The following is a 24,492-nucleotide window of genomic DNA, read 5'->3' as shown; positions in this document are numbered from 1 at the left end:
TTTATATTGTATTATAATCCTGATTATAGGTATTGGGGTTTGTATTTTCTCTGAAAGGTACATTTAACTTTTTTTTTTTTTTCAAGTGAGGGCTTTTCTTAACAAGTTCACTTTGTTCATCATTGGTTTTGCATCTTTTTCTTTGATTGCCTTAAAATTCCACAGAAAAGTTGATTTTGCCTAATGACAATAACCTGCAAGATGCAAGCCCTTATCTTTTGCTTATAAGCAAAAGGAGTCCTGTCAAACCTGCTTCTGCTGGCCCCCATACATCTACCCCAACAGCACGTGGGAGAACTAGCCCGTGAAGATGACAAATGTGCACAAACATTTTTAAGCAGGTGATGGAGTTTTATTCACCACATTAGCGCACCATGTCACACACTGGTGATGCGCACACTGCCTCGGTGCACGGAGATGGCTCAGCATGGTGTTAGCCAGGGTGTCCCACCTGGAGGTGCCTGGGCGGGCGTCTTGGGGGATGGATGTGGAGGGGGGTGTCCATAAGGTCACTGCTTCACGTGTACCTCACGACGCCCTCCCTGCCGTTTCGGAGGGCTGTCTCGGCGGTGCCAGAGTGTTGTGGGCTCTCACCATGCTGTGCCTCTGCAGCAGCCACCTCTGCCATTGCTAACAGCGATCTCCACCGTGCAGAACCAGCTGCCTTCAGGTGTCAGCCAGCCGTCCAGTAACCTGGGTCATGCTATTGCCCTGTATTCTTGCTGCTGAAATGGAGCGTTTCGAATGTGGGTTTGCCGTTGTTCTGGGCTCTGGTTCCCCCGCGATGCCGCTCTGCCCAGGTGGTGCCGCAGTCCCAGCCAGCGCGTGGAGAGCCGGGCTGCTGGCGAGTGCCAGAACATGCCGGACCTGCAGACGCAGGTGGAATGGCACGTGCTTGGCGTGGTATTCAGTGCCGACTGAGCTGGCTGTTGGTGCCCCTCTCCCGGGCGGAGGAGCCGGGTGCCCCTTGGAGGCAGGGGGCTGCCAGCCCAGGGTGGCTGCCCCTCCATGGGGGGATGCACACAGGAACGGTGGCCAGGGCTCCTGCAGCCTCCTCATAGTACAGTCACTCCTGAAGATGAAAACATGACCTATTGCAGCAAGATTTTGAGAAGGGGCTATCAGTTCAGGCCAGTGACTCTTCTCCGTGACAGGTGAGAGAAGTGACGGGCAGTGACGGGATCTCCAGAAGCTTGACTCAGACCCTGTGGAGAAGGGTCTTCAGCCATGTGGGCTCACCACCACCCCACCGCTGGGCAGCACTGCAGAGAAAATGTTTTGGTTTTACTGTTACCGGTATTGCACATCACCACACACACCCAGTATTTATGTTTAGCACCTGTCTCGGTCATATCGTGTTGGGTGGGCTTCAGCTCTTACCCTTCTGACTGCTGCCTACTCCAGATGCCCCCCTCATGCCCCAAATGGCACTGCGGTGGGTGAGGACACCCCTGACACCATCCTCATCCCCCCTGGCCTGTCCCTTGGTGGCAGCAGAAAGCTTTGCCAAAGGCTGGAACCAGCAAGGACAGGCTGGACACTTGTTCCCCGTCCTCTCTGGCTTAAGCCAGGGTCAGCTGGCTGTCACCTCAGCACCCTGCCAGCTGCTCGGCCCGAGGCCAGAGCTGGCCCTGATGGGTCCCTGGGAGCCTGAGAAAGTACCTGGGGAGAGCCAAACCCTCCAAGTCTTGCAAAATAAAATGCCCTTTTCTTTTACTTAAAACCCTATCACTTACTCTTATTGCCATTTATAAAAGGGTTTAGTCTTTTTTTCCCCCCCTTTTTTTTTTTGACTGTGCTGTGCAGTTTAGCAGCTTCACAGAACACTTGGACAGCAGCGCACCCATGCATGTGGACAGCACCAGCAGCACCAGTAGCACCCGCCCGGTGCTGGTGGGCGTACAGGAGGTGCAGCTGCTCCAGCTGCTCTGTACCCTCTGCACTGTGCAGGCATGCCAAGCAACATCTGCAGAGAGCAAATCCAGCTGATTTATGTGGCACTAACACCACGAGGAGCAACCTGAAATGGGAGGCAGAGAACGTACCCAAATGCTGCACTTCCCCTGGAGGAGCGCACAAAGGCAAGGTGGACCACCTTGCATGCTGCCAAAGTGCCCTGGACCTCTCTGCCTCTGCGGGCCTCTGCAAATCATTGTTGGCTGTTTTTTTCACACAGAACATTGCAGGCAGCTAAAAATCAAAATATGAGAGCAGTTGCCATTCTTTCCTTCTCCAGATTCACCCTCAGTTCTTACTCTGTGGCTGCTGAAATGGTGACGGAATAGTTCCTGCTGTGATCCAAATGTCTCCTAAAAGGCTTCTTTTGTGGTGGCAGTGGCAGCTCTCCCTTAGCAGTGGCAGTATGTACCACCTGAGGTACGACGCTGCACTTTCTTCTGTAGCAATGACACTAAAAATCCCAGGTTTTAAGTTTCTTCTGACCAGTTCCCATCAGCACATGGCTCAAAGCCACTGCGGGGTCAGCCAGCCTTGGAACACACCGGAGAAGCTCTTCTACACCTGGTTTCCGCTGTGTGCTGACCGCTGGATTTCATCTGCTGTTTCATTGTCCTAAACTTAGCAGGGGCAATGTGGAGTCATGGGCAATGTCGATCATTGGCAAGTGGCAAGCAGACTGCACAGAATTTGATTTGGGAAGAAAATTTCCTCTTACAAGTGGGGTCCAGCCCCACGTCCACGTAACAGGATGTTCACTTTGAGTCTTCTGTACAGCTCCTGTAGGTTTCCACGTGCAGGATTAACACAGGGTTTGTGTAAGTTGTTCAGGTGCTTTACTGAGTCTGCACACTTCTGCTCTGAACTTGATCAGGTTTTCAGCGAGATGCCAAACAAACACAACCGTTACCCTGAGCAAACAGAGGAGTTTGGGCAGCTCCTACAAAAGGCGCAGGCTGCTGCGGGCATGGGAGCCAGGTGGGTGCCAGGGGCTGCGGACTCTGTGGGGGCTTCTCGCCCTCCCCTCTGGCCCAGCGCATGGCTGCACTGTGTCTTCTCCAGAAACGTCCACGAGATGGTGGAATTGGACAGGGAAAGAAGAGTTTCTGCAGTAACCAAGGGAAGGTCAGGAGCGGTGGCAGGCTGGGACCTCAGAGCTGCTCTGGGCCAGGTGGCGTGTGGCCACTAGCTGCAGCATGTCCTGCTGCCACCGGGGGACTGCGACCCTCCCTCGTAGGGCCGGGCTCTTTCAGGCAGGGTTTCCCCACCTTCAGGCCTCCTCTTATCTACTTTCCTCAGGGAAGCAGGTCTCTTTCCTAGGAAGCAAGGAGCGAGCACTGCGGTGCTGCGGTGCTCACCCTGCGGGGAGGGAACGCCGGGGTCAGGGGACGGTGACCTGACCGAAGGTGGCAGCGAGCAGACCTGGCTGAGCATGTCACCAGAAAGCGGCGTGGGTGGGAAGAAAAAGTTTTGCACATGCAGAATGTTGTGATTTAACCCCAGACAGCAACTCAGCCCCCGCAGCGGCTCACTCACTCACACCCCCGGTGGGATGGGGGGCAGAGTCGGAAAAGTGAAAGTGAGAACACTGGTGGATGAAACAGGCAGTTTAATGGGTAAAGCAAAGGCTGCGCATGCAAGCAAAGCAGAAGGAGTTCATCCACCGCTCCCCTGGGCAGGCGGCCGCTCGGCCATCCCCGGGAAAGCAGGGCTCCGTCACGCCCAACAGGCACTTGGGAACACGGAGACCATCACTGTGATCATTCCCCTTTCCTCCTTCTTCCCCCAGTTTGTACACTGGGCATGGCGTTCCGTGGTCTGGCATATCCCTCTGGGCAGTTGGGGCTGGCTGTCCCAGCTGTGCCCCCTCCCAGCTCCTTGTGCCCCCCCAGCCCTCCCGCTGGCAGGGCCTCAGAAACCCAGAAGTCCATGGCTTAGTATAAACATCACTTAGCAACAACCAAAACCTTCAGTGTGTTATCAAGGTGATTCTCACACCAAATCCAGCGCACACACTGAACCAGCTGCTGAGAAGAAAATTAACTCTCTCCCAGCTGGAACCAGGGCACCAAGGCAGCACGTGCTGGGTGTTGATGCTCTCAGCTGTGTGTGACGAAGCCTGCGCTGCCCTTGGGCACAGCACTGCGCTGGGACCAGCAACAGCCCTCCCTCCCAGGAGGTCACCCCACAGTCCTGTGCCTCAGTTTCTGTGTAAGGTGGAGTCAAGGAGTCCGAGCCTTTTGGGCCAGTCCTTTGATATCTACAACGAAAAGGGCGCTGGAGCTCTGCATTTTCATTACTGACTCTGCTGGTCACTTGTGAGCCCGTGTGTCCCTGCCTGGTGTCACAGCCAGAGGGGATTTTAGCCTCATGCATGAGACTGGCCGGCCGGGGCCGAACCTGCGCGGGCTGGTGTCCTCCTTTCCCTCATGTCCATTGGAGTGGGATCTCCTACAGAAAGCCACCCGGGGTCTGCCAAAACCAGCTGCTGTTCGAGGTGTGACCGGCACTGACCGAGCTGCCTGGGCAGCCTGGCGCGGGTGCGCTCTGCAGGCTCCCGTGTTTGCAGCAAGACTCATGCAGTTTTCATGCATGGTGAGGTTGCAGACCTAGAATGAGACATTTTCCTTCGAAAAAATGAAGTTTACTTCTTTGAGGGATGCTGTGCTGGTGAGAGCTTTGCTGGACTCCTTCTTTCTGAGGAGAGAAACCAGATGGACCATCTGAAGCCTATGGGGTGTCCCCAGCTCCCCCAGCGTTCTGGGTTTCCAGCTTGTGCGTTCTGGAGAGGCAAGGCCAGCTGCTGCGCAGCCTGTTACGGAGGCGTGCAAGGGCGAGAGGCAAGACTGTCAAGAGCTTCTTCTCTACCTGCACGACTGAGCAGAATTTAATTACGTCTGCTCCCAGAAGAGCTGGCCGGTCCTTGTACATGAACCACGCGATATAGGCTTCCCAACAATCCACAGCACTGTGACAGGTCTGCTAGTCCTCTGGCCCAGTAAGTTGCCTCTAGCAGTGAGCAGGGAAAGCTGGTACAAGGACTTGGTAGTGAATCGTTCAAGAAAAATAACAGTATAGGGAAAAGAGTCTTGCTACTCCCAGGCAACATGTTGGTTGGATTTTGCCCTGAATCCTCTGCTTTTAATGGTTTTAGTCTGTCATATTTCCACAGTGTCATTTACATCTGCCTCTAATTCTGTGAGCTTGACTATCCGAGGGATTCCCCCGATGCCTCCCAGGCCAGCACCCGGATCCTTCTGCACTCAGCTGGGTTTGTGTTTGCATGATGCACATTTATCTGCTGTCAGGTAACACCTTCTGTTCTTACTGACCAAAGTGAGTCATTGCTCCCTTTCCTCTTAGTAGCAACAGGTAGCGATGTAAAATTATCTCACGGAGCTGCTCATCAGACACGGTCGTGGTAATGAATGAAGTTTTGAAGAAGAGGTTTGGTACAGGGAGGTGAAAGGGCTGGGTGAGGTAAAAGACCTGCAGGAACACTGGTGGAGGGGACCTTACCCTGGGATGCCGGGTGTGCCAGCAGGTTCCATGGGCAGACACCAGCCATCCTTGCTACTTGTGCATTTGTCAGTCACGCTTGTCTTGCCTTTGTGACAGAGGAAAGCTTGTCTGTCCAGGTGTTCGATAAATGGGCAGAATTTGCTGGGATGGGACTTTCTGCATGGGGACGAGAAGGTCGATGCTAGCCACAGAACATGGGGGCTCGGTGCCAAGCAAGACAGTGCAACTGCTCTCTGAAGGGTGGGATTCAGAAAGCCTGAAGCATGATATGTACAGAGCAGGGCAGGAACGCTCGGCAAAGCAGCGAGGTGCCAGGAGGCAAAACAGGTTTTGGTCCCATCATTTGCAACGTACAATACATAGAGTGCGACCCAGGTTTATGTCAATGCCTGCTGGTTGCGCTAGCCAGGCATGCCCAGGCGTGGGGAGGCTGTGGGGCACTGCGCAGGCACACCTTCGGGTCACCTCTCACCAAACAATTCATATCTGCAACAGAACAGCCAGAGAAAAAAATAAGTGTGGTTCTCTGTACCATTTTTCTTTGAATTAAAATATACACCAGGCTCATTGTTCCCCCAGCAGCTTTTTGGCTACCGCCATGTCTAAACCTTGATTCAAGAGGGACGTTGCCAGTATAGGCTTGCAGAAAGCATGTTTGTCCATGCTTTGACCGGGCTGCCACAAGCAAAAGCCATCGCTGCTGTGGAATTAGGTGGGACCGGTTCATAGGAGGCTTGTGTGTCAGAGGAAACCACCGCGAGGAAACACCAGAACCGCAGAGGAGGTTTGGAGATGTGAAATTACAATTCCCTAATTCAGGATGCTTTTGTGGATGTGCCAAAGACCAGAATTTTATTTAAGTACTGATTGTCCACCACATCACTGCGTAAGTGTCCCAGCAGCTCACCGACCACAGGAAACAACCCATCCAGAGCTAACGTAAAGCTCTGTTTACACGCTCCCTTATTTCTGTACCTGTCTTTAAACGTATACTGACAATATTTGCGTTGTAATGACTGAACTCTGCTTTCACCTCAAAATTTGCCTGGTAGCAAAAGTGATTTCTGGATAACTGGAGAACACTGAGCCTTCCCATTCCTCTGGGAATGGTCTCGCCTCCATGCAGGATTCAGCTCTATCCAAGGCATAAGGGAGCTGCTTTTTCCCCAACAGTGCAGGGGAAGGTTCAGAGCTGCAAGCAGCTGCTGAGGTGCAAGAAATACCTTTCAGGGTCCAGCATCAGCCAGGCAGCTCTGGGAGAAAGCTGGGTTCTCCCACAAGTTTGTGGGTGCCTCTTTGAAGAGGATGGTGATCGAAGGATGAAGGCACTCGGTGTTTTTGCTGAAGGTCACATGAGACTTCTGGCAGAGTTAAGGGGTGAGATCGGGTCTCCATGTTTCACTCCACAACATAAATCCTACAAGATCGTTCTCTGGTGCAGAGAACAGGTGACACAGCTTCTCACCCAGGGGTCACTTTCCCTCAGGTTCTTTTGCCTGTAAAAAAGGAGCATCCTCCTTCCATTTCAGGAGCAGAGCACGTGTGATCACCAGCAAGAGGGAGCATACCACTAGCACAGCAATGTGTCTGAGCTGTGGGACCCGACCTTGGCTAGAGGACAGCGAAGCACATGCAGAAGGAGCAACGCTGACAAAGTGCAAAGCAAACAGAGGAACTGGTGTGAGCGGACACCTGCACGAGCAGAGGGTGTGAGGATCAAATGAGCACATGGGCAGGCAGAAGAGTTTTCAGGCCAGCATGGCTGGCTGAAAAATACCAGGTCCCATGGTGAGACTCCTGTGAGGTTCTTCCTGGCAAGCTGGGCACAGACTGGAGAGCCGTAACAGTTCCAGAGAGTGACAGAAATTCAGCTTGACACTGAACCCTGAGACATGAAGACTGTCCTGGGAGCATTCTTGGGTGGACTTTTAGCAGAGGTGAAGCTGGGCTGGCAAGGAAACCTCACAGAAGCAGCTGAGCTCATGTTCTGCCCAAATCATCTGCAGGTCTGCCATCCCACAGCGAGTGATGGCCACTCCGCAGGCACATCCATGGGGTCACTGCCAGGTCTGCTATTTTTGGTCAGTGCCCAAGTCAAAGAAATCAAACATAAGCTTTGCCTCTAACCACCAGCCTCTCTCTCTGCAACAGGTGTCAGCAGAACTGGTGTGGTCATTTCAGGAGCTGGATGGGCTTTAAGCCACCCCATCTAACTCCTTCTTCATAAAACCCTGAGTCTCTGCACAACATTTGGTTATGTGAACAGCAGGTGTAGTACAACACGCATTATGACCGAGTAGAAGCTCCGCATGAAGAGCTTGTCACCATCAGTGACATCCCTGTATCCACCCTGATAACAGCTCCACAATGCAGTCATTTGAGGGACACCCACCAGTCTAAAATGTCTTTCATTCTCTCACACTGACTTTTTTGGACTCCTACATCTTGAGCCTGACTCTGCAGGTGGCCTCTTCCTCCTTCTCTGCCATTTAAAGAGGCAAAAAAGTTGAGGGATTTCAATTCCTTTCTGAAGGCATACGTGCTAGCTTTGTTGGTTGGTAATGAGTGTATCACATAAACAGTGTGGGATCTCTCAGAATGGACTGCATGGAAAAGGACAAATCACTCATAGTTCACACAGTCTTCAAGGCAGCAAACCCCTGCTGTAAGTACTCTTTAAATTCTTACGTGATTGGATTATTCACCTTTATGAAATGTGTGAGAAATACAGCGACTTTCGGTTAATTCCATTGCAGGATAATTTGAACTTCTATTTAATTCAATCAAAACCCCCAATATAAAACCATTAGCATTCTTGAAACAAAATCATTTGCACGCTATTTCTACCAGGCTGATGTAGCTGTAATGGGTTTTTCATTGAGAGGCCACTGCACAGCTCATTTTTATGCTGTTTTTGCTTAACTGTCAATGAAGAAATATTCGCACACTTGTGCTACTAATTTCTGCCTAAATTTATAACATTTCCCTGCACAAAGTGAGTCATTACAGAAGAAACCCTTAAGTGCAGTCAAAGGATTTTGGTGCGCTTTCCTGCTGGGCTACTGTCAAGCTACTGCTTGCAGCTCATTTTGTTAAACATTCCCGCAAACCCCGCTCCACGCCTGCGGACAAGACAGGCTGCTAAGTACGAGCAGGTTATACACTCGGATCCATGCTGAGAAGAGGCCAACACTGTGAAAGACATGAAAGAATAAAGAGCTCGCAGGGAAGGAAGGTGTGAAAGGACAGGCAGCACGAGCGTGTTGGGCTGCCCGCGCCTGCGGTGCACGGGCTGGGTGCGCAGGGGCAGCGAGGTTTGGTGGTTTCAGTCAGGAGAAGCAGAAGACACTGGGTCAGGAGATGAGGAGAGCTCTGCACAAGCACAGCTGAGTCATTTTCAGATAGACATGAATGCTGTTCATCGCCTTTGTTCCAGGAGAAGGGGAAGAGCAAGCGGTCCTGCCAACAGCCGGCCAGGCGACAGGAGCACCGGGAGGGTAAACCCAGCAGTATTCACCCCAGGGTGAAAGAGTTGGCATTTTGATTTGATCTCTCCCTCTCGATCTCTCTAGCATAAGGCTGAGCGTGGTCTTAAGTGTCCAGTAGTGAGAAGGAGGTGTGCCACAACAGCAGGTCAGAGAGGCTTTTGTCCCTGCCTTCACCCCAGGGCTGCGGTCCTGCTGCATTTGCAGAGGGGCAATCTGGATGGGCCAGAGGAATTTTAATCCTGAATGATTTCCACATTCCTTCCAGCCTGGCAAAGGATTCTGCTGAGGCATCAACTGCCTTGTCCAGCTCAGCCTGTCCTACATCTGATAAGTTAATTGAGGATTTAATTGAGGAATTAATTGAGGCATTCTGCTGGTTACCACAACATAATCAGTCAGCTTCCCAGAGTCAGAGCTTTCCAGTCCATTTGGATTCAGTCCTGTAAACAACTAAATACCACCAACCTCCTCCGAAGTCCCTGGAGCAGCAGCTGCTGGGAACTGCAGAGGCTGGTATCCTTTCTGCGGGCCTTGGTGGGCTCTCCTGCCCTGCAGCGCTTGCGGTGCTGCCCGCGGCTCCAGGGAGAGAGGTCCCTTCGGAAGCAGAACTGCTGAAAACCCCTTGTTCCCTCCGTGCACTGGTCCTGCAGCTGCAGCCGATTGTGCTGTTCATTAGATCCGATTCTGGCATGTATCTTAGCATCCCAGGAAGACGTTTAGCTGTTGTTCTCAAAATGATGCAATACCCAGAGAGATTTCTATCTTCATTCAGTGCATTTGTGCAAATTGCAGCTGTAATATGTAATGCAGCTGCAAGGTAATAACTGCACTTTGATTAAATTTGAGTTCCTACTATAACATGTAGAACCAAAGACTTGAAGGGTTCCTACTCAAATTGGTGCGAATGGCGATAAGGTAATGGGATAGTCATGGGACAAGGGGGTAGAAGCAGGTCTGCACTTTCTTCTCTTTATTAGACTTGTGCAGCCAGCTGCAGAATTTCAAAACAATTTTTAATTATTTTCCTTTTCTTTCCTCATTCCTAAATTATAGTGTACTCCAAGGAACCTGAAACAAGGAGCAGGCACTTGGAACTTACCAGGTCTCTGCCATGGTAACATGCCTCTTTAAGGCCAAGATTTCTACGTGCTGACACCATGGATGTTTTGTTAGCATTAGCATTAAACCCATGTCCTTGTAGACAGTACATTATTCAAGCTGCTAACAAGCTTTTCCGTACCTAAGGCTGTGTTGTCCTTCTAGCAGCGCAAAGGTCTTGCTGCTCCCGCCACAGGTTCGGACACCATCCCAGCTACATGCATTCGCCCTGGGGGCACACAGCCTGCCTCGTTGTGGGCTTCCCCATGGGCTGCCAGGGAATCTCACCAGCCAGCGCTTGGTCTGTTGCTGATGACTGTTAAGTCCAGTGGTCTGGCCAGTTTTCAGCCACCCAAGTGTAGCTGTGCCCAGTCCACACTGTTGTAGAAGGCAATGAAGTTGCAAGAGCATGATTTGTCTTCAGTAAACCCATTCTGGCTCTTTCTGGTTGCTTCCTCATCCTTCACAGGTTCGGATAAGGGTTCCAGAAGGACACGCTCCAGGACCTACCTAGGCACTGACATGAGAATGACTGGCCCATAGTTCCCAGTTGTCTTCTTGCCCCAGCTGATGCAAAATCATCAGGGATGTAAACCCCTGACTAGCTCTCTGTCCCTAGGTATTCCTTCTGGCTTCAAATGATTAAGTAATGCCACAGGTGAATACAGGCAGAGTATGGCCCCACATCTGCACAGCTCCTCTGGGTCGGAGGTGCTTTTCAAACAGTCCTGTTGTTCTCATCTCTCATTCTCTTCAGCTGAGCAGCTGCTTCAGCTGTGCTTGTTCCAGATTGCAGCATGATGTTAATTTTCTGTCTATCGAGGAGGATTTCATTTCAGTTGGCAAAAGACAATGCACTGAAACAGCTACAGCCGAGACAAAGATGGAAATTAACATTTGTAAAGGGAGGAGGGGACAAAAGAAATGTTGGTGACAAGGAAGAAAGTGAAACAAAAATGAAATCATTGTCATTATCTGACTACAAAGGGGAAGGATGCTATTCCAGAGATGAAGACTCCTGCCATGTCAGCCTGCCAGAAGCACTGTGTCCACATCCATCTAGGAGCAGGACAGGGCTGTGAGCACAGAGGGCTGAGTCACCCACCATCAGTCCTGGGCAAGTGGTTGCTTAAACGGTCCTTTCCCAGGGTATTCACCATCAGAGCCGTGCATACCCATTCGTTAGGTAGGTTGTTTTAAAATGTTCCCCCAAGAAGAGGGAGGATCCCCCAAACGACTGACCAAGTTGGGCTGCAAACTCCTGGCTGGTCCTTAATCTTCACTTGTTGCTGGAAGGTGGTGAGTTAGTCAGGAGCAGTCCCAACCCAGTGGCTGGGAGAATGTTACTCCTGCCTTGCAGTGCTGTCTGGTGAAAACACACATTCCTCCTCCTTTTCTTTCCAGGAACTCTGAGAGGGGACCGTGGTCCCAGCTGGCGTCCCTACAGTCATATCCATGGCAGCCAGCCATGATGGCACACACACAAGGCACTCTGTTTGTCCTGGCCTGATGGATGCTCTCTTGCAGGTTGGCAGTTATGGCCCTGGTACTGGTGCAGCTCTGCCTGAAATCAGAAAACAGTCAGTTTGGGCAAGTTTTGGCAAAAATGCAGGTACCAAGCCTGGGAGCATGTGAGTCCCTACATGTACAGCCATCAGCTTGAGTGAACCCTGACTGTGGGTTGACAGTGAGCTAACATGTTGTCCTGACTGTGAAAGCTGCAGACACACACAACATGCTGGCTGAACACCTGCCCTGAAATGCAAATGATTTTTTTGAAGGATTTGACTGCTTCCTAAATGCTTGCACGGCTCAATTCTCACCCTCCCAGGGCAGATGCTGTCCTGTCTGCACACTCCCAGTGCCTGGCTGGCTCGGCTGGTGCCCTGCTGGTGCTGGGCATGCCCCATGTTCACACCTTCTGTAGGGTCCATTTGTTTGTATGGACCTTCCGTGAGGTGATTTGCTTCGCATTTATGCCTCAGACTTCACCTCTGTGAAGACTGAGATGAGCCCAGGGAACCTGATCCAAGGGGTCCTGCTTTGTACTGGTTTGTGCCTTGTGTACGATCACTCTGCAGTGTTAAAAATTGCCGTAAGGAGCATGTGCTCCTTACCCTAACTGCCTCATTCTCCAGAAAATTAAACTGCGGCACTCTGAGGGGGGCAGGACACCAGCCACTGTCACAGCTGGAGGGGTTGGTCCCAACTGCAGCTCTTGTGCAGGCAGCATCCTCCCCGGGGAGCAGGGAGGGGGGGGCCTGGGACCGAGCCCTAGGGACCAGGAGCAGCAGTGGGCTGGGACCTGCCCACAGCCACACGGCTTCCCAGGACAGGAGCTTGGGGCACATGAGTAGGCTGTGCCTGTCCTGCCACGGACGAGTCACACAGATCCAGCTTTGCTGTCCTGGGTGGCTGGAGCTTGCTGTACACGCAGTTCTGGAGCAGCTGCTTCATCTGTTCCAGGAGAAACACTCTGAAATTCGGGGGTTTCATTGCAAACTGTAGCAAAATTCATTTTTCCAGTCTGGGATGGTCATTCTCTGTCCATCTCAGGTGATAACAAATAATTGCTTTAGTTCACAGGTGATGCTTAAGCAGCGATCTTAAATGAGTGTTCCCAGAGGCATGCTGAGGGTGTCCTTGGGAGCTGGTGGTGTTTTGGTCAAGGAGAACTGTTCTTCTGGGCCAGGATCCACACCAGACACCAGTGGACTGCTGTGGAGATCGCAGTGAAGGGCAATTGCACCATCTGACTATAAGTCTTATTCCCATGGTCCCTGTCTGGAGATGACTTGTGGCCCTGCCCTGGAGCTGTTGCACAGTGGGAAACTCCCTTCACAGTCCTGAAATCAATAGAAACTTCGGGACCTCAAAAAAAATTTTAATAAGTCTCTTTTTGAAGAAGATGAAACAGTTCTTCAAATTGCAGCTCCTACCTGCAACTCGGCGACAGCTTCGCCAGTAGCAGGCACACGCGTTAGCGGCCAAGGCTCAGCCAAAGGGCAGAGCTGAGGATTTTTGTGTAGCTGGGAATCAGCTTTGCCAGGGAACCGCAGGGACTCATTTACAAGTAATGAATCATGAAACAGCAGGAAGCTAGCTAGCCAAGAGAAAGTGTGAGCTCTGCAATTAACTACGGAGCACTTAGGTGAATAACAAAGGGATGTGATACCAAGGCAGAAAGCAGGTCTGAGCAGCCAGAGCTGGGAGCGTTGCAAGACTAATTTCTATAAGCCACAGTTTTTCCAAACAACTTTCAGTCAAAGAAATTCCTACTTTGTCTTGAACTGAAACAAATCCCACGTGCATGTAATTATCAGGCAAAACAGCTGACGGCTTTTAGCTCGTGTTTAAATTTATGGGTGACCCAGATCAGCAAAAACTAGGAAACCAGCTCCTTGAGCAGAGGTCCGCTCACAACTCCTGCTGCTGAGCCACAAGGCAGCGGGTGTGGGGTAAGGCCAGCGGGCAGGTGAAGGGAGGGTTTCCACTAGTAAGAGAAGGTTGTTGTGGGTTATCAGTTTACAATGCAGACGAGAGTGGGACAATTAATTATCCCCTAGATATGGGGAGGGGTTGGAGGTTCAGGTGAGAAGGTGAGAGTCACTGCACCACAGCCAGGACGCGCAGCTGGTGCAGGGGTGGTGTTTGCTGTTCCCAGCTCGGTTATGGGCACATGAGGTTACATGCTGTTCTGGGAAATGACAACTGCCTTTGTACGGAGCATGGAGATAGAGACGAAACTGCTATTTCAGGACAACTATCTATTATTAATGTCACCCAAGTCCCAGTAAATGCATCCTCCTCTTTGTCTGAGGCAACGTGCCAGGAGCAGCTGTGTCACAGCAGCCAGCTCCCCTGCAATCCCAGGTGTAGCCATGGGGAAGTGAGGAAACTTTTTCAGAAAACATTGACTTCAGCCGATAGGCCTAATTTTTGTATCCTTCTATTTAATGTAACCCCAGAATCACTGGTTAGTAAAAGCCAAGTTGATACCTGTCCTGGGCAGGGGACTCTGTTACAGCTCAGTTTTACCAAAACTGTCTCTGGGAGGAGACACCAGAAACCATCACTCTGGACAAAGGGATGGAGACCAGGTGGGACCACACAGCCTCACTGGATCCAGTGAAGATCCTGAAAGTGCACCCCTGCCACCAGTCCAGACATTTTACCTGCTGTCCCTCTCCTCCTGGTCTGTATTCGTGAAGTTTGGGTCACCCTGGCCCTTCATGTGTCCTGCTCACCCTTTGCTGGCAAACATCAGAGGAGATGCTCTCCTTTCTTCTGTGCCTCTCAAGTGCAAGAACTGGAGCAGAAGCAGGGAGAGCAGAGACTTTCTTTTTGTGCTCCTGATGCAATATCACCTTTGAGAGACATCAGTTCACATGCGCAGCTCTGATATTTGCCCAGGCACTGTGAATAACCACGAATGCCACTTTGCTACAATAATTGCTTCCAAGCTTGCAAAGAAAGGAAGGTGCAGCCAGAGGCATGGCTGAAAACTTGGTAGAAGTACGCATTCGAGGGACCTGAGTGGAAACTCCGAGTGGATTTGGCACTCGTGGCCTTGGCTGTATGGGGAAAGCAGAGTTGTCACACTGTGTTCATCATGTTGGCTCTTTCACGGTCTGTCTGCCCCCACACTCACTCCTGTGTCCGCACTCACTCCTGATCCAGTGACTGTAGCTGCTACTGGATGAGCGTGGGGGTGGGAGATGCCTCTTCTCTTTCCTCTGGTTTCGGATCACTTCCAAAGTGACATTTACAGAAAGCAGTCATGTCCCATGTCTGGCGTACAGAGACCCTCTTGTTCCTTTGTGTTTGTTTTCTCAGCCTGCTTCTTCTCTGACCTTTTTTTTGTTCTCTTTGCACCCTTTGCTGGTTTCCCAGGCCCATGAGGTGAGCAGATCAAACGGATGGATGCTCTGGACTTGTCTCCTGAGGGCTGGGAAAGCTGAGTTAGGCAGAGCGGGGAAGGTAGTGCCTGTCAGGGTAAGTCACCAAACCTCTGTGCAGATGCTGTCACTGAGAGGTAAAGCAGCGCTTGCTCCCTGGAGCTTAATCCTCTGACCTCAGACCTGTATCACTCCAGCCGGAGGAGTAATTCTTAGTGTTTACATGGGTCAGCAGCTAGACAAGGACTTGACTTAGATTTTCCCAGCGGGTCACACAGCTATTTGCTAATCAGCAGTAGCATAAACACTGCCAGGATCCTTATGGGTCACTTGCTAGGGACAGGCTAAACAAACCATCACCAGATGAAAAGCAGCATGGGTGAGTGGATGAGATTTGAAACAACTATACTGGAGTCCCGAGTCTGTGCCTGGAGGGGTTTCAGGACTTGTGCGATGGAGAGGTAGTTAGCTGGGAGGCTTGGAGCTCAGCCTCCGTCCCCGCACAGATGGGAGTGCACATGGGATGGACCCCGTGCCAGCACGTGAGTTTGAGCCCGCTGGGGAGCTGGGGGGGGGGGACGACGACGGGACGACGGGGGGGGGACGACAGGGGGGCGAGCCTACCTTCCCTCCGGCTCATTGTGTCTTGCAGTGGGCTGTGGAGGTGTGCGACAGCTTCATTCCAACAGCTGATCTGGTTTCCCCCCGCGGTGTGTATCTGTTTACCTGGAGATATGAGCCCTCCCTAGAAGCCCCAGCTCCGCTGCCCCCGCAGCGGGCAGCAGCTGCAGCCGTACAAACCCCACACAAGCAGCTCAGAGGGGGCCTGACCTCAGGTAATGCTCCTGGTTCTCCATCTACTGCTTCCGTCCATGCCCTCCTCAGCTACGGCGCAGCTAGCTGCTGGGTTGATCTGGCATGGAGCCACCACGTTGTGCAGAAAGCGTGACAGCTGTGGGGACGGGGTGACCCGACTGACCCATCCACTCTCCTGGTGATGGGCAGGACGGAGGGTGCAGCCTGGGGCTGGGGGAGTGCAAGGCTTCTTGCTAAAGGAGCTGGAAAGGTGAGACACCAGCAAAGTTTGTGTTGTCCATTCCAGCATAACGTGAGCAAGACTTTTATGAAATCAAAGTTTAAAACCGTTATTTGCACTTACTAATCAGCAGGATGAGGGGCTCTGGCTCCGTTAGCAATGTTGCCTCACTCAGTCAGCAGCTGCTCCGCTTGGAGGCAGGCACGCATGCCTGTATTTCTTCCTGTGGGATTCCTGGGGAGAAGTACTCACGGACCAAAATGAGGAGGCTTGGCCCCAAACTGTCCACAGCAAGAGCTGTGTAACAGTGTAATTAGGATCTGTGTTCTCCATGCAGCTAGCATGCAAGTTTCCAAGGAGATTTAGGAATACTGAAATCTCCATGGCACAATAAAAATAATTTTTTGCAGTACAGACTAGAGCAACAGCATCTATATTTTAGACCAGGATTTATTTTTAATAATCCAGCTGCCAAAAGCAGTGGCATGATTCTTCCTCAATTTTTGAAGACACTTTGCCATCATATTAAGTCCAGCTTTTTTCAAAACAAAAATGCTCACCAAGCTGTGGTGATTACAGCTCATAGCCAGAGATGGAAGCTGATGGCAACCGGAGCCATGGCCCTCTCCAGCTCACGGGGAGCTGGAGTCAACCAGCTCATCTGTGTTGGTTGGTACCGGGGGATTCACGACCAGCACAGGCCAGTGGGGCTGGTGGGGTGCTGCAGGGCTCCTTGCTGGAAACATCAAGGCCAGACAGGCCAGTGCTGGAGGGATCGGCAACCAGCTCTTTAGGCTTCTGTCTCATCCCTGCTCCCTCTCCCGCCACGCCAGGGCAGGAGCCCAGAGGAGGGAAGGGTGGAGAGAAGGTGGCAAAGGATTTCTTGCAATAGGGAGGCAGAAGGGAAGAGGGATGCTCCCTGCAGGGTGACTCACTGGGTATTGCTGGAAGAGAGACCTGTGGGTCCTGCCTGGAGCAAAGAGGGGAGAGGGCATCAGCGCAAGGCCCCAGGGAGCCAGCCTTTCCCAGGGGCACCCTGCCTGACCAGGAGGGAACCAGACTTGGGGCAGGACAGGGCAGCAAAGCTCTGGCACTCTCCTCCCCCAGAGGCTGAGTCCTGTGGGCTGTCCTGCAGGCTCTCTGTGGGCAGGAGCAGGGCAGCAGGGCAGTGAGTGAGAAACCTGCCTTCCCATCACCAATCCCTGCTGCCAGCCCAGAAAGGAGGAAATTCAGGATTCAAAAGTCCAGAGAGAGAGGGAGTAAAGATGAAAACCCCAGTGAAGAAAGGGCTCTCTGGTGAAGGGTAAGTCCTGCCTTTCCTCTCTTGCCTCTCCCTTTTTTTGGAAGGGGTAAGATGCTGTTGCCATTAGCCCCGGGGCAATGTGCAGTGTGGCAGAAAGTGAAAAGCAGAACCATGCGTGAAATTGTCCTGGAGGGGAGGGGTGGCGGAGATGGCATTGCACTATGATGCCACCTGCCATCACTTCAGGGTGACAGAGATGACAAGAGGACATGTGCTCCTGCCCAAACAGCAGTCAGCCTGACTGTGGGGTGAGCGGACATGGCTGGGTCCAAAGGGCTCCTGCCTTGCCCCCCGCAAGCTTTGACAGCAGCACCTGTACTGTGTTTCTTACCAGTGGCCGACACAACCAAGCTGGCTGGGAAGAAAACCAGCTTCTGACTCCCAAAGCAAGCACCTTTGATCTGGAAAAGTCAAAGGGATGCTGCCAGCTTCCCAGGATGTCATTTGCATGAGGATGCTGTGATGGTACCCGGCAAACCGGTAAAGGAGTGAGCCTCTTGCAGGAATTAACCCCCATTACTCCCCAGGTTAGGTGCCACAGGGGCTGACCTGATAAAGCAGGAGGTAATGACGGCACTGCCCAAACATAGCATGGGAGATGCTGAAGGGCTGACGTGTCTCTGCAGGAATAGCTGTCACACAGGAGGACCTTTCTGGTGCCACAAGGTGACCCACTTTACCAGCATCTGCTGAAATGAGAGGAAAGGATGCGGGGGGTGCACGCAAGCACGTGTGTGTGTGAGAGGGGCACAGAGAGGAGGCAGACGACTGGGATTCAGTCTCCACAGTGATTTATCTGGGTGGTATCAGCATTCGCTTCCTTTTCCCCCCATGAAAGCAGGATTGTGCTGCACTTGCCCAAGGGGTTGTCACCTTCTGGGTCATATAACTTCCTAAATGGGACTGCTTGGAGCTGCCTGTCTGTCATGAACCTGTCCCTCACCAAAACAGATCTGGGAGCTGCTGCCATCCTAATCGTTTAATATGATGCTATTATCGATGTAGGAACCAACGGATTTTATCAAACCTGTGTGCAGTGACTGACCAGCTCTGCACTGTGATCCGGAGGAGCCAAAAAGGACTTCACGGTGGTCACCCATGTAATAATCCCTGTAAGAAAGAATTTCCTCTCTTCTTCCTGCAGCAAGCTGCTTCATACCTTGGTACCCAAGGATCTGGGGTTTATGTTTGTATATTACTGTTCAGGATATGTTAGTCATATCTTGATTTTATCTTTTTCTTTCTGCAGAAGTGCTGGGACTGCTGGTGATGGGTGGAGGAGGATCTTTTGGCTCTCTCTTCCATGCTGACCACTTTCTGGCCTGGTTTTGCTGCATTTCTTGTCACGTTACTTTACTCTGTAGCTCAGTGGTTTACAAATGAGAGCAAACGCAGAAGCAAAATGCCCCAAAAGTTCAGGCTTTTGGAGCTGATCCCTAAGAACTTTCCCAGAATATTTGTGCTATGAAAGAAATACAGATCAGTGAAAAGCTTGTAAGTGAAAGACTGTGGCTTCACACAGCCCTGTAAGCTCTGGACACCGGTGGCGGTGAGGTGGGGAAAGCAGTCCCAGTTACATGCAGCGTTAGTTACACCTGGAAGCGGCTGCAGCGTGGGGTTTTAACACCGTATCTGTTTTGCCTTCCAGTCCATTTGCCAGCGCAGGGCTGAGGAAGGGGTGGTGGTGTTCTGCCATGAGGTTGGGGGTGAAAAGCCCTTTACATCAAGAAAGTATCAAAGGGCAGAGAGCACTGAGCTCCCTGCACAAAGCAGTGAGCTGGCTGTCCCAGCCCTGCAGTGCAGCCCACTCTCTCCCTGTCTGCCAGGACTCTGCGATCTGGAGTGAAGGCAGACCTCAGGTTTCCAGGCTGAATCTACAAGGGCAACATTGACCTAATTAGTCTCTGAAACAAATGGGAGAGAAAGACTTGGCACCGTATGTTACAGTAAGAAATCCTCTCCCTCTCCTTTCGCTCTCCTGGCCCCGGGGATTCATCCCGGGCAGGTGCTTCTTTGATTGCAGCAGGTTTTGAATCCTCTTCCCTCTCCTTGAGGGGATGCCACATGCTGTCTTCTGACCTCGTTAGCTTCTCCTCCTGTTCCACTTCCCTGTTCTGCACTCCCAGCCCCACCGATGTGCTAATTACTACAAAGCAATCTGCAGGAACGCACTCCTCCGAGCGGGGTGAGGGGAGCAGGGAGAGGAGGGAGAGATGCTGTCAGAGCATCGTGGGGGATGGAGCAAATCAGGTGAGCAGGGAGCCTGGTTAAGCAATGCTGACGTTTGAGCTCACACCAGACTCTTTCCCTGACCAGGTCGGTGCCAAGTGTGGCACATGGGTGTGCAAGAGGTGAGCTGGTCTCCCATGGTGGGTCTGCAGAGCAGGCTGTGCTGCCTGCCCGCAGGGCCGGCTACCATGGGATCCCCACATCACCACAGTAGCTTGCGTGGTCATGGGACCTGGTGTGCCTCAGCTGCATCCAGGGCACTGGTGTGCTGTGCAGAAATAACACGAATCTCCAAGGGTGATCGTTGCCAGTTAACCATCCCCACTCAGCTCCGGGCTCCTCTTGCACTGGTCCGTGCAGGCAGGTCTGCACACCTGCCCACGGACAGGCCTCGTGAGAGGTCCCATTGCCCTGGACAGGGTGGACACTGCCGGCTCTGTAGGAGAGCTGTGGAGCCATGGCCAGTGCGTTGCTGCTCCCACCGTCGGGCTGTGATGGAAAGGCAAGGGGTTTGCTCCAAGGCTGCATCCCTCACAATTGCAGGTAATGGACTTTCAGCCTGCAGCCGACCTGTGCTCAAACAGGCAGAGCTCTCGGAGCACGGGCAGAGGTCCACACAGGGCTCCTCTCCTCCAGCACTGGTTGAAAATGAGGAAGCTGGAGGGGTCTGAAGTTTGGGTTAAATTTGTCTGGCTGAAATGACAAGATTTTCCTCTTCTTCCTTAATCAGTGAGAGACAATTGAAAATAGAGAAGGGAAAAACAATAATTAATGAAAGAGCCAGATCCTGAACTCTTTGCCTTGCTGTAAGTCTGAAGACAGCCCATTAAGGCTGCTGGGATTTTATTTTGATTGAGCTGGTGTGAGTGAAATTAATGTTAGTTTCACTAAACTAAAAGCAAGACAAAGGAGAGAAAAGCCAGTCCCTCTAACTAGCTGATTGGTAAATCAGGGAGAGGGACAGTAGGGTGACTCTCAGGAGGGACATTTTCCTTGTGAAGCCTGTTTGGGAGCGAGGGAAGCGATAAGGTGCCACCTCACCCAAGTGCAAGACCATACTGCCGTTGACGAAGATGCCCTTGGGGTCTGGCCATCCTGCACATTCACACAACTTGCATGGTCTCAGCCGACACTCCCCTTCTCCCTGCTTTCAGATCAGGATCCGGGTTATAAGCAAGGCATGAAGTGCGTGAAGAGACCCAAAGGGCTCAGCTGAGGGCTCACGTTTTCCTGGTGCTCCCTGGGTTTTAATACTCATGTTGTGTTTTGAGTGCACAAGCTCTTGGATTAATCCATCCTCCCCTGCAGGTCCCCTCTGAATGCATCTGATGGCGCATGTTGATGCGCAGACTCCTCAGACATGGGGGTCTCTGTCTGGTTTTGGGATGGACCCACCTTTTGGTAGCATTTGAAGAAAGTGCCCTTTCTCTCTCCTATTACTCAGTATCTTTGTCTTTCAAAGCTTGCCATTGTGATCTCTCTTCCCTGTTGCTTCTATTTTAATTACGTGGTTAATGGGCCCCCTGCCAGCCTCTACCTTTCTTAGACCTTTCTCCATATCACACGTTATGTGAAAAGCAAAGGTTGCTCTATCTGCTGGCACGTACAGAGCAGCTGGGGAGGTGCACGGAGACCCACAGCCAGCGGTGCTGGTGCTGAGCAGAGCTGATCCAGGAAGCACAAGCCCCAGCTCTGGGACATCCCTGCAGCCTGACCCATCCCCCTGAAGAACAGCCAGGTAGAAACAACTTCTGGAGGGCTCAGTGGGTGCAAAATGCACTTAAGTGGAAGGTGTAAAAATGTCTCACTTTCTCGTGATGTTTGAGGAGGAGGTGCTGCTGCAACATGGGTATTTTTGGCGTGGTGTGGACTTCATCTTCTTTCCTACCAGCTCGTAATGACTCAGTTTTGAAGTCCACGCTGTTCTGTTCCTTTGTGGGTCTTACAGTTGCCCTGGCAGAGGAAGGGCAGTATGAGAGCTGCCCAAAGGGGTTTTGTGCTCTCCACTCTAAGGTAGTGGTTCAGGGTGGGATTGCACCGCCAGCGATCATCACCAGTCCATCCCGCAGCAGGGACAGCACCTGTCTCTCTCCTTACAGGCTCTGGAAAGGACCCAAACACTAAACTACGTCATCACTAGTTAGGTGGGACAAATGCCACCTACACCTTAGCTTTTCTCCTACCAAAATATTTACCTAACAGGCAGCTCTGGAGTTCTTTGACAGATATTTTGGTATTTGGATGCACGTGAATGGGAGATGAGTCAGCTTTTCCTCCCCAGCCTGTTTGCAAAGGGCACATCCATAGCGTGATGGAATTGTGTGTTGACAAGTTGACGATAAACCCCCCAGGCCTCTGCAAGATGTGATGCTTCTAAATGCTTCTACAGCTCAGCCACGCGCCAGAGCGAGGGCAGGAGGCTCGTGAGTAGGTACCTGACCGAGCGAACTATCAAGTCTGAGTGGCAGATACCTTCAGGGGGACATTTGCACACTCTGCGAGAGAAAGGTCCACGTGGAGATGCTCTGTTAAATTTCTTTAATAAGAGTTCACATGGTGCTGTGTGTTGGATTTGTGACCAAAACAGTGTTGGTAACAGCCGAGCGCCTGCCTGCTGGTGGGGAGCGGTGAATGAACGCCCGGCTTTGCCTTGCACGTGCAGCTTTAGCTTTACCTGTTAAGCTGTCTGCATCGAAACCCATGAGTTTTCACATCTTTACCCTTTTGATGCTCTGCCCCATCGCACTGCAGGGTAAGCGAGTGGCTGGGGGCGCTCAGCTGCCTACGGGGACACGACAAAGTGGATTTTCTGCTCCCTCGAAGGGGCGCTGGATGTGCTGACTCACGGTGCAGTGACTACAGGATGCTGACAACACCCTCCAATTCCTAGGTGCACACAACTTCATTTAAGCACATCTATTTTTCTTGTCTTCCCTTGTAGGTTTTTCTTTTCAAATATCCACTTGACCTTCCTTTTCTCTTCCTACCATCCTGTTTCAAGGCACGAATAAGTACCTTCGGGAGTAAGGCGCTCCCAAACGGGAGCCTGTCCCTGCCTTTTTGTCATTTGTCCCAGACCTGTGTGCAGAATGGAAAATGCTTACTTGCAAGACAGTGATGGAAGGGCATAAGGTCTGCTGAAAAATTTAGGATGTGAACTACAACATTATTTGCAACTGGTGAAGCTCTGTCTCGTTAGTCCTGGAAAATGGGAGCAAATGTTAGCTTTAGATCGCACAATGCATAGACACTGCAAAACACAAAGTTACAATTTATTTTGAATGTTTTGCAGTGTCATTTTTTCACCTGGTCTTCTTAATTTACCAAGCTTTTCAGACTTCCAGAATTTAGTTTTACAGATTTACATTTTTACAGATTTGCATTTAATTTTACAGATTTAATTTTTCAAATTTTAACATGTGGGAATGTCCACAGAAGATAGCTTTTCCTAGACTTTGATGTTGAAAGGCTCTTAAATTGGTTTCTCATTATTTTGGCATTGCTTTGTATTCACTGATGCTTGCCCCGTCATTGTTGTGCTTTTTTAAAGGATAACAGAGGTGAGGATTGTGGAGTTTGGTTTTCAGGGAGCAATGTAGTTTTTCTTGTGCATGTTCCACTTCAAACTCCTGGTCTTCCCATTTCTTTTCACACAGGAAGCTTCTCATGTCCATTCTTATCTCTGTGAGCAGTGGCAATGACACTCCCTTGTCAGGGATGCAGACCTGCTCAGTGATGGTTCCAGAACACTGAGATACACAGCAGCCATGAACCCATCTGTACTGTGGAGGTCTATGAATTAGCTGAAAAATAAAGGTGTTGTGAAATGTGACAAAACTCACAATAAGGTGCATTTAAAGGAATACATCAAAGCCTGTCATAATTTAATTGTATTTTAGTCCAGTGGCAATATATAGTTGAGGGAAAACCATGTGCTGCATTAGGGATTTTTTTTCCTTGCCGCAATACCTTGTAGGGAGAAGCAGTAGCGCTTGCCCTCCTTGTGACTGTCACTTCTTTCCAAGGGATACTGAAAGGTACTTTGATTTTTTTTAGCAAATATTTTACTTCTGACACATTCCTGACCCAAAAGAGAAAATATCACCTCTAAAGAGCTAAGACTTATTTGCAAGCACTGGCTGTTTCAGGCACGGAGCAAATGCCAGGGCTGCCCTGGCAAGGGGAGTTGCTTGTCCAGCCATCCTTTGCAGGGTCACAGAGACATCAAGGTACGCCTGGCCTGTAGTTGCTCCTTTCTGCCTCTGCTTGGCACCAGGGTTTATCCAAGAAAACACTCAACTTTATTTCCACAGCACTTCTGTGACTGGCAGAGTTTCTCTGCTGCACGACACCTGCAAAAACTTCTGTTGAATCAGCAATATGCTGCTGACAAAACTGATCCCATCCCTTGATGGTCTTTGTAGGTATCAAAGGATGCTTTAACAGACAAAACCCTCTCTCATGGGCCCAGATGCAATGAAAGAAGTGGCAGAACTCTGTTCCCCAAGAGGAGGTTGTGCTCAATAGCTCATCATGGTCAGTGACTCATTAAACACTTCCAGCTCTTTCAGAGGATCCTGGTCCTCCCTCACTTATCCCCAGTCTCCCTGGTGGGATTTCTCCAACCTTCGCTGACATTCCTCCTCCTCCTTTCTACAGGTGCAATTTAAAGACACTGCCTTTGCCACAGCCCTTTGCAGCTAGCCGTGGCTGCTCCCCAGCTTTTCGTTCCAAGGCACCTGAGTCACCTTTGAAGGTGCAAGGCAAGCACCAGGCCCCCATGTAGCTTTGGAAATGCTCCTCCCAAAGTTTGTACAGATTGCAACATGCACTGTCCTGCTGTAGAAGGCCTGAATTCCACCCATCAGATGAACAGAAACAGCTTTGGGATGTGAACATCAGGAGGAGGAGGAGGAAGTGTCTAGATAGGGCAAAGGATCTTAGAGTACTGGGGAAAAGCAG

At 51.2% G+C, this 24,492-nt stretch overlaps 1 long non-coding RNA gene across 1 annotated transcript; it reads left to right on the top strand.

The window, feature by feature from the left end:
• Positions 1–15,195: 15,195 nt before the first annotated feature.
• LOC114015286 (uncharacterized) lies at positions 15,196–23,393 on the top strand. The gene is made up of 2 exons (XR_008731495.1): positions 15,196–15,504; positions 15,615–23,393. It is a non-coding gene; the product is annotated as an uncharacterized LOC114015286 (long non-coding RNA).
• The last annotated feature ends 1,099 nt before the right edge of the window (positions 23,394–24,492 follow it).

This window comes from Falco cherrug, chromosome 3 (assembly GCF_023634085.1).
Source record: "Falco cherrug isolate bFalChe1 chromosome 3, bFalChe1.pri, whole genome shotgun sequence".
Classification (NCBI taxonomy): Eukaryota; Metazoa; Chordata; class Aves; order Falconiformes; family Falconidae; genus Falco; species Falco cherrug.
The sequence above is the reverse complement of the archived record's forward strand: the minus strand, read 5'-3'. Positions and strand labels throughout refer to the sequence as shown.